Genomic DNA, 10,941 nt, shown 5'->3' on the forward strand with positions numbered 1-10,941 from the left:
GGTTAGGATTAGGAATAGGAAATAGAAAGATAGGTTATCGTGAGTTTGAGTGCGAATGTATAGTAGGTCTCCGGCACGGGTCGGGTTACGATTCGAGATTCTCAACTAGCGATGTGATATCCAGGAAACGACAATGGCAGATCCTGATTTCCCTGCATCAACTGATCGTTTGGAGCCTTTCGTTTAAGGATCGTCATCTTCTCCCAGATTCGATTTGCGCCTTGTTCTTCCATCAGTATTAGCGGTATTACTTTTTGTTATGACAGTTGCGCCTCTCCAAGTTATTTAGCGCTATTCTATCATTTCTCGATATGAGACTACCTATTCAAGAACCTTCATATGCTTATTCTTGTTCTTTTGAACATTCAACCATAAATATATCTTTTCTGTTTACTATATACTATATTCTATATCCTTAGTTTAAAAACCTTTCCAATGAAATAACAGCATTTGCGAGAAGGGACACGATAGTTGCAGTAAATGGTGAGTATTGAGATACAAATCAAGGTGAGAAAGGAGTTTAGAAAGAAGATTCAAGTGTTCTGGAGGATGGTTGTTATCAGATAACAAGAAGCTATTGGTAATTAGGCCACTCATGACTAGTTTGTGGAATGGAGTAGATAAGTGTTAAAGAGAGAGAGTTAGAGGAGATTAGGGATCTGAAGATTTCTCGAAATTAGGAAATGGTGTTGTAATGATATGATATATATATTCTAACAAGATGATGCGACATTAGCTGACTTGTTGACTATTGGATAGTCTGTTCTACTTAATGATTACAAAGGGGTTAACGGGGATACTACCAGTATGGGAGCCTTAATGTGAAGTTACGAATAAGATAACGTGCAATGATAGCGGAAGTTTTCATTTAATTACGGAGAATAATAGACCCCAATGAAGGAAAGGAGATAAATGGAAGTGAACGGACCCTTGAGTGATTGTTTCTTTAACTTGGTATCTGGTCATAAGAAGGACAACAACCAACTCATACAGTAAGGACAACCAGAGGTGTGATTTTCAAAATTTTCAAAATTTTTAACAAATTTTTGAAAAAGATTTTCCTCACAAAATTTCCAAAGGCCTTTTTGAATAAAATAAGTTTTAAACCTTGGTTGTCAAGTTACTACTTGAGTTTCTTGTTAGTTAAAGGACCCGGATTATTTGGAAGGATGTTGTTTCAGATTCAGTATTGTTAATTCGAAGAATTCATTAATTAAACGGAAGCCTGAGTATGATCGAAGAAGATTGAGAAAATTTTCAGACTTTTCTAAAGGAAGAATATTATTAATAAAATGATCTTTATGTTAAATGATTCATGGTTATTCCAAATTAAAAAGTGGAAACTCAAAGTTATCTGATAAGAACACCATTATGATTGAATTATTAAAGTATTATACGTGTAGGTGCGATGTTACAGACGCGAGACTTAACAAGTAAGAATCTACCATCATGCTTAGTTGCGAAGGCAATCTTAGCATACTTCTAAAGTTGTTATGTGATACAATTGGGAAATGATCGAGCAAGCTCGAAAAATGAATATAAGTGCAATGTGGATAGTGACCAATGGTATTATTCTCGTCCTCAACATTTCAGCATATATTCCTTTTAAGTTCCTAAAAGTGTATGAACTCCTTTTCTTAACAAATTCTTTCTGGTGATATCAAAACGGAGGATTTTGCATTCCTTTCAAATTTAATTGTTCCCCTCGGATTTTGCTTTCTGATTGGGATAAACAGTGTTATGATGAGACGCTTTGTCGGAATGACGAAGAGTCGGGTGGGACGCCACCTAATCATGTGCTGTATGCCATACGGTATGAAAGACTGGCCATCTTAAGTACCAATGTGATTGTCTCATTCCTATTCTAATCATTATTTCTTCTTTCTTTTCAACTCTAAGATTTTGAATTCTTCTAGTTGTTTCGTTGTATCATTGTTCTTGCGAGAGCTTTTCAAATAAAAGTCAATATATTATACACCCAGCGGGCAAAGTCTCATCTACCTCTCATGCATGGAAAGGAAACAAGGGCATATAGTGAGAATTACGAATCACTGGCCCTAGCCAGGAATACATTACGAGTCAAGGGAATCTACTTTAATAAGGAATACATCTCCGAGAACGAGAATTTGTGATTTTCCTGAGAAATATGTTATTTAAAAAAATGGATATGATAATGCGGAAGATTATCGCAGATACCTTATGCGTTAAAGTATTGAAAGATGTGGGAGCAATTTGATCATATATTTCTCAAGGTTTTATTGATAAGATGAATTATCCTGTCCAATCAATAATTTGATGATTAAAGGACTAGCAAGTAAAGAACGTGCGGTTATTGAATAAGTAAGTACCAATGGCGGAATCGATATTTCTGGCAATAAGCTGCGAAGAATTGATATCATTTGAGATAAGAGGATTTGACATTATTTTCAATAGTGGATTAACTATTCAAGTGTGATGCCCAGGTAGACCGTCGTGATGGAAGATAGTTCTGAAGACGCCAAATGAAAACATGAAGAAGTTTAAAGGACAAAGGAAAGTAAAGAATTTGTTAAGAACGATTTAAGGTTACAGTGACCAAAATATAAGTGCTATGACGATTATAACTAAGAGTCCGGGGCAAACCGAACTTGAAGATTTTACAGTCCCAAGATATATTTCAAGATGAGTTACCAATATTTCCTTTAGATAAAGAAAATGTGTTTATGATTGATTTAGCACTTGAAATGAAGCCAGTGTTCAAAGCCCCGTACAGAATGGCACCAGATAAAATGAAGAAGTTACCAGAGCAAACGCATGAGATGATTAGAAGAAAAAGCAACTAGACCTAGCATACCCCCTAAAATGCACCGGCACGATGTGTTAATAAAAAGGATGGAAGGGTGAGATTATGTGTTAGCGAAAGCTCAACAAATTTACTCTCAAGAGCAGATATCTGTTACCTCGAACCAATGATTTGTGTAATTAAATGAGCGAAGTAAGGTATTTCTATAAGATTGATTTAAGACTGGGTATATTACCAAGTGAAAATTTAACTTATGGACATATCAAAGATAATTTTCAGAACTCAGTACTGTTGTTACAAAATTCTAGAAATGTTAGTTGGATGAACTGATATACCAGTGATATTTAAATTTGGCAAGTAGAATTTTGAAGGAGGAATCTGGATAAGACGTACTTGTGTTACTTAAGAAGAACCATGCAACCTATACAATGATAGCTGAGGAGTCAAAAAAGGAAGAAGCGGTATAAAAAGTTTACCAGGTGAAAACTTTAATGGCAGGAAGTATAATTCTTAGTATAGACAGTCAGTAAGGAGGAGATAGAAAGAGGATTCAGCAGAAGAGTTTAAAGATAGTATGAATGAAGAAAAACCAGAGGTACCAACAAAAGTAAGAAGTTTTATCGTGGACCAGTTATTATCAGAGATTGTGCAAGATTCTTGAAAGTTGCAATATTTTGGATAAGGTTAACCAGGAAAAGCAAGAAAGATATATGAAATGGAGAAGGATGAAGAAAATTTTGTGGAGTTAAATGAAAGAATGATTACAACACCTATTTTATCACTTTAAAAGAATCAGGGAAATTTGATAGTTTATAGTGATACTTCTCGTAAGGGAATAGGATGTGTGTTGATGCAAAGTAATACCGTTATTGCATATGCATCCAGACAACCGAAACCTTATGAGCAGAAGTACCCTACTCACAACTGGGAATTAAAAGCAACCATAATATTTGTTTTGAAAGATTGGGAAATATTATAAGTATAGAGAAAGATGAAGATATATACGGACCATAAGAGTTGAAGTATGAACTCCCGAGGAAAAGCAAATGTAGTGGCAAGAGATGGGTAAGAAGGAGGGAGAATGAACATAGAGACTATACCAGCGGAATTATCTATGGAATTCTAGCAGTTGGAATTGGAGGTCAGAGTTCATGATCTAAAAAGGAGTAAGAATGTATAAGTATAACTTTTCAATCAGAATTGTTAGAAAAGATAAAGAAGTGTCAGGAAGAGATAATGGATCAGGATATAAATCATTTAGTAGGTGAAAAATTTTGCACGCGAAAAGGATGATCAAGGTATTCTTAGACTTTCTTCTAGAATTTGGATTCCACCAGTGACGGAATTGAAGGATGAAATTTTACAGGCAGTTCATAATTCGAGGTATTCAATCCATTCAGGGAGTACCAAAATGTATAGACATTTAAAGGAAATTATAGGTGGTTAGATATGAAGCAGGAAATTGCGGAATGAATTAGCAGATGTTATATATGTCAACAGAGTTAAAGTAGAGCATCAGAGATCAAGTGGATTGCTACAGTCATTAGAGGTTCCAGAGTGGAAGTGGGAGCATATCACCATGAATTTCATAGTTGGGGTTACCAATCACAAAAGTTAATCATGATACCATTTGGATTATAATGGATAGATTTGCCAAGTCAGCTCATTTTCTGTCTATAAATAGGAGATTTTCACCGAACAAATCAGTACTCAAAGGAAATCTTAGTTCGTCATAGAGTTCCTGTGTCCATTGTATCCAGTCAAGATCCAAGATTTAATTCAAGATTATGGGAGAGTTTTCATGGATGTTTGGGAACGAGAGTGAATATGAGTACGGCTTACCAACCGGCCTGTACCAACCGCAGACGGACGTCCAGAGTGAAAGAACGATCCAGATAATCGAGGACATGTTGCACGTATGTACTATTGATGTTAGAAGAAGTTGGGACGAGCATTTACCTCTGGTAAATTTGCTTACAACAACAATTATCACGCCAGTGTTGGGATGCCACTCCATGAAGCCCTTTAGGGACGCAAATACGGATCTCCAGTGTATTGGGATGAAGTAAGAGAACGCAAAGTACTTGGACCTAAATTAGTGTAGCAGACAAAGGAAGCTATTAAAGTTATCTAGAAAAGATTGATAGCAGCACAAGATAGTCACAGGAAATATGCAGATTAATCAAGGAAAGATATGGAATTCGAATAAGGGAATTTGATATTACTAAAAGTATCACCGTGGAAGGGATTAACGAGGTTTGGAAAGAAAGGAAAACCAAGCCCAAGATATGACGGACCTTTTGACATTTTAAAGCACGTTGGTAAAGTAGTTTACGAGTTGTCGTTACCTCCGCACATGGAGCAAATTCACAATGTTTTTCACATACTTGATGCTTAAGAGGTATAATCCAGACTCCAAGCATGTAATAGAGTAGGAGCCAATAAAGCTCCAGGAAGATTTGTCATATGTAAAAAGTCCAATAGAGATTCTAGAAGAAAGAGAGAAAGTATTGAGGAATAAAGTAATGATGTTAGTAAGAGTATTGTGGAAAACCCAAAGGTTGAAGAGTCAACCTGGGAGTTAAAAAAAAATATGAAAGAAAGGTAACCTAATTTATTTTCTTAGGAGATTCTGAGGACAGAATCCTTTTAAGGGGGGAAGGATGTAATATCCGGGATATATCGTGTAATTATTTTTGCTATTAAATAATTATTATATGTGTTCAGTATCTATTCTGTGAATTATTTGTTAAGTGTTAAATGTGTTGGATGTTTAAAAATATTATTAATTGAGTATTTTAATTTTTATATGTCCAAAATAAAATATAGATAATTGTCATATCTTTCTAATTATTTTTATGTTGATTTATGAATTTATAAGAATCATATGGATTTTATAAAATCTTTTTCCGGGTATTTAAAATCTATTTTATAAAAACGGGAACCAACCACCGTTATCCGTTTTTACGTTTTTAGAACCCGAAACTCTTCTGAGAACTCCTTCCTAACATAATTGCAATATTCCGAGCATTTTCCGTGTTTCGACTTTTTCAATCCGGCGTACGGTTTGTCCTGCGCGGGTCTTGGCGCAATATTTTTGATACATTATTCGTTTCGGTAAATCAATAAAACTCGTATTTTCGATAAACGGGAGCTTTTTATTAAACTATCATAATTATCACCTCGTAATACGTGTAACCAGGCGCTGAGACCAAGACCGTAGTACAAATTGTACTGATTTGGATAATTATCTCGAAAACCGGTACCGTTTGGATCAGCTTTTATAAATAAACGTACCGTTTTATATCCGGAATGATCCAACGAGATACTAATTTTCCGTAATTATAAATAGCCTCTACCGTATTTTATTTTATACTGGAAATCATTTACAAACAGTATTTACAGAGTTTTTACAGAGAAAATACTATAATTATATTATGTTCTTCATAATCAAACACAAATTCGGAGGCGTTATCGATATCCGTTTTTGGCGTACATATACTCAAAATGAAGCTACTGAAATCTAGAATCCAAATCTTCCATCAATTTCAACCCAGAAACATCAGGTGATTTTCTATTTAATTATTTATATTCGAATTTCTTGGTATTTAAACTATGAATTTTTGTACGGATGGTTGTTTGAATGATTTGATGATTGTATGTTGTAGAGCTTGTTTTCCTGATCATTTTGGTATATTATACTTCGAATTTGGAGTTCAATAACATGTTCAAATTAGGGTTTGATTCTCGAATTGTATAATTAGGGTTTATATTCGTTTGAATGTTCTTGATTAAAATTGGGGGTTTCTTATTTAGGGATTATCAGAAGTTCTAAAGGGGTGGGTTTTGTTCCCCTTAAAATTTGCAATCTAATCGTATATAGCATGTTATCAGACGATTTCTAGATTGAACGGAGTTGTTGTTTGAAGTTCTCGCCGGAGTTCTTCGTGTTTTGGCCGAAAAAATTGATTAAATGATTGTTGTGGACAGTTTGTTGAATGGTTAGGCTTCTGGAAATGCTTAGACTGATTTTGCATTGAAAAATAGATCAAACGAGGTTGTTTTCGACCCCGATTGAGGTCACCGGAATCCGGAAAGGGTCACCGGATTCTGGGTTCGTCCGGCGGTTCATCCCGACCCGGCGACCCGGTTCCTGACCCGTTTCTTTTATTAAAAACCCGGTTTTGATCCAGAATATCCCTAAATCAAAGTTGTTTTTGGCGTTTTTGCAAGTTAGTGCCTGAAGTTTCCAGAATTTTACAAATTCCGGATTCCTGTTTTAAATTCTTTTAAAATTTAGATTTCTTTTTATAAATTATTTTCAAAATTGTTTTTAATTTCAGAAAAATCCGAAAATGATTATTTTAATTTCAAAAATCATTATTTTAATTCCAAAAATTATTTTTAATTCAAAAATAAATCTGAATTAATTATTTAATTAATTTCAGTTAATTTTTAATTGATTAATTAGTCAATTAATTCGAAAATTAATTGATTAATTGACTTAATTAATTATTAATTGATTTTAATTAATTATTTAATTAGATTTAATTATTTAAAAATGATTTAAAAATTCCGAAAAATAGTTTCGAGCTTTAAAATATTATTGTAAATTATTTCTAAGGCTCGAAAATTATTATAAAATTGTTTCGAAGCCAGATGTGGCCAATCGAACCCTGTTTATTACTTTGAAATTGATCCAACAACCCGTTTTAATTCCGAAAAATGTTTTAAAAATCATTTTTATTACCTGAAAACCTGTTTATGACTAGAGACTTCTTTATAAGTGATATATCATTGATTATATGACGTGCTATTTGTTATATGTGACTTGTTGGTTGACTGTCGGTCTATATATTCGGTGATTACTTGTTTATAGCATAACTTTCAATCCGTTAATCGGATTTGGGTGAAACGAAGGGTAGATAGAAGTATATGTCGAATAGAATCGTATGAGTTAAATATTGATAGATATTTATAATGCCTAGCAGAATAAGCAAGGCGTAAGAAAAGGAAGCAGGTGATCAGAAAATAGAATTGTCATGTAGAAAATACAGCAAGTAATCAGAGAATAGAAGCGAGGCATAAGAAAAGCAGACGAGTGATTGTTGAATGAAGTCAGTAGATAAGTACAAGTGAAGTTGAAATCGATAATGATAAGGCAAGTACTTCTAAACCTTTCTTGAGATATATTGCAAATATTTCTAAATTCTCTTGTGACATATTGTTAATACTCAAAATAGCTTTATTTTATATTGGAAATACTTTGAATCCTTCAGTCTTGAACCTGAGCCACATCATTTGATCTTGAGCTGTAAGCCTTATTCTTTGTGAACCGTTTCTGGTTGATTTACCAAATATTAAACCACACATATACGATACTACTCCACAAATATATAACCATCACATACCAAACACTGGAACAAAATTGTTTTAAACATGCAGAAACTTTTATACTTAACCATACCTTGTGACATCAAAGTATTAAAACTCTGTAAAAACATTATTCATCTAATACCCGATTGTCCTGCAGGATGGAGGCCACTTCTTTCATGTACTTTGACATACCCTTTCAGTAACCATGAATTTTTACCATGCTTTTATACAAAAGTTTTATTGTTATTGATTATGATCAGGTTTTATTGAATTATGTTGTTTATCATATTGAACTGCTTTAGAATTGGATAGTTTTCTTTGTGTAGACCAGATTCGTGGTCAGACCATATCAATGGTCAAGTTAGGCCAATGTGTGCCTTGGATCCAGTAGTTAGAGCAATGCTGTGTGCTTTGATCGGGGTTAGTGCGTGACTGATCAGCAGCCTAACCTTGGTTTTAAAAACTTAAAATAAATATCCATTCTATTGGTTGTTTAACAAGAAACTTGATTCCTTTGAATCATCTTGTTTATTATTGTTTAACCTCAGTGAATAATGATATGACTTATTGAGCTAGTTAGCTCACTCTTGCAAATCTTTTTATGTATGCTACAGTTACAAAGGATACAGTTGATAGCGAGGTTTCACAGTTCAATGTTCGAGCTAGGATTCCAGATTATGGTTGATCGAGCTAGCAGGAGCTTATTGTAGTAGTGAGATAGTAAGGTTGTAAGAATAATTTCATATCAGTTGTAAATTAAATTAGTTGGGATTTGGTGCGATGTAATAAAAGTTAAGGTTGTGGCTTGTTTCATACTTTAACCTGTTGCGATCTGTGGTTATGTAAAGTAGGCTCATGCAATAATAATTTATATACAGGTTATATATTGAGTATGTGTTGTGGACCCCAAACTTCTGACCCGGGTTTGGAGGGCATCACAGGTTGGTATCAGAGCTACAGGTTATAAGTCACTGAAACAAGCCTAGATTGTCAGGATTGGGTAGAGGGTTAGGATTAGGAATAGGAAATAGAAAGATAGGTTATCGTGAGTTTGAGTGCGAATGTATAGTAGGTCTCCGGCACGGGTCGTGTTGCGATTCGGGACTCTCAACTAGCGACGTGATATCCAGGCAACGACAATGGCAGATCCTGATTTCCCTGCATCAAATGATCGTTTGGAGCCTTCCTTAAGGATTGTCATCTTCTCCCAGATTCGATTTGCGCCTTGTTCTTCCATCAGTATTAGCGGTATTACTTTCTGTTAAGACGGTTGCGCCTCTCCAAGTTATTCAGCGCTATTCTATCATTTCTCGATACAAGACTACCTATTCAAGAACCTTCATTTGCTTATTCTTGTTCTTTTGAACATTAACCATGAATATATCTTTTCTGTTTACTATATACTATATTCTATATCCTTAGTTTAAAAACCTTTCTAATGAAATAACAGCATTGCGAGAAGGGACACGATAGCTGCAGTAAATGGTGAGTATTGAAATACAAATCAAGGTGAGAAAGGAGTTTAGAAAGAAGATTCAAGTGTTCTGGAGGATGGCTGTTATCAGATTACAAGAAGCTATTGGTAATTAGGCCACTCATGACTAGTTTGTGGAATGGAGTAGATAAGTGTTAAAGAGAGAGAGTTAGAGGAGATTAGGGACCTGAAGATTTCTCGAAATTAGGAAATGGTGTTGTAATGATATGATATATATTCTAACAAGATGATGCAACATTAGCTGACTTGTTGACTATTGGATAGTCTGTTCTACTTAATGATTACAAAGGGGTTAACGGGGATACTACCAGTATGGGAGCCTTAATGTGAAGTTACGAATAAGATAACGTGCAATGATAGCGGAAGTTTTCATTTAATTACGGAGAATAATAGACCCCAATGAAGGAAAGGAGATAAATGGAATTGAACGGATCCTTGAGTGATTGTTTCTTTAACTTGGTATCTGGTAAGAAGGACAACAACCAACTCATACAGTAAGGACAACCGGAGGTGTGATTTTCAAAATTTTCAAAAATTTTAACAAGTTTTAAAAACTTAAAATAAATATCCAATTCTATTGGTTGTTTAACAAGAAACTTGATTCCTTTGAATCATCTTGTTTATTATTGTTTAACCTCAGTGAATAATGATATGACTTGCTGAGTTAGTTAGCTCACTCTTGCAAATCTTTTTATGTATGCTACAGTTACAAAGGATACAGTTGATAGCGAGGTTTCACAGTTCAATGTTCGAGCTAGGATTCCAGATTATGGTTGATCGAGCTAGCAGGAGCTTATTGCAGTAGTAGTGAGATTGTAAGGTTGTAAGAATAATTTCATATCAGTTGTAAATTAAATTAGTTGGGATTTGGTGTGATGTAATAAAAGTTAAGGTTGTGGCTTGTTTTCATACTTTAACCTGTTGCGATCCGTGATTATGTAAAGTAGGGTCATTTAAATAATAATTTATATACAGGTTGTATATATTGAGTATGTGTTGTGGACCCCAAACTTCTGACCCGGGTTTGGAGGGCGTCACAATAACCCTACTGAATCTCCTTGTCAAAATCCTTGAAAATAGAAACTGTTCAAGTACCCTGATAGAGTAAAGTCTAATGAATCATGGCCCTGAGATTTTGTGATCATATTTCCGGTGTTTAAAAGTTGATCTATAATCCCTTGATAAAGATCTTCACTGTTTAAGAAATTTACTATCAATCGGCATCAGTTTTTGAAATGATTAAAATTTGGATTTTCAGTCCCAAAGGGGGGTAAATGTTTCTTTAAAT

The sequence above is a fragment of the Apium graveolens genome, chromosome 5 (genome assembly GCF_009905375.1).
Source record: "Apium graveolens cultivar Ventura chromosome 5, ASM990537v1, whole genome shotgun sequence".
NCBI lineage: Eukaryota > Viridiplantae > Streptophyta > Magnoliopsida > Apiales > Apiaceae > Apium > Apium graveolens.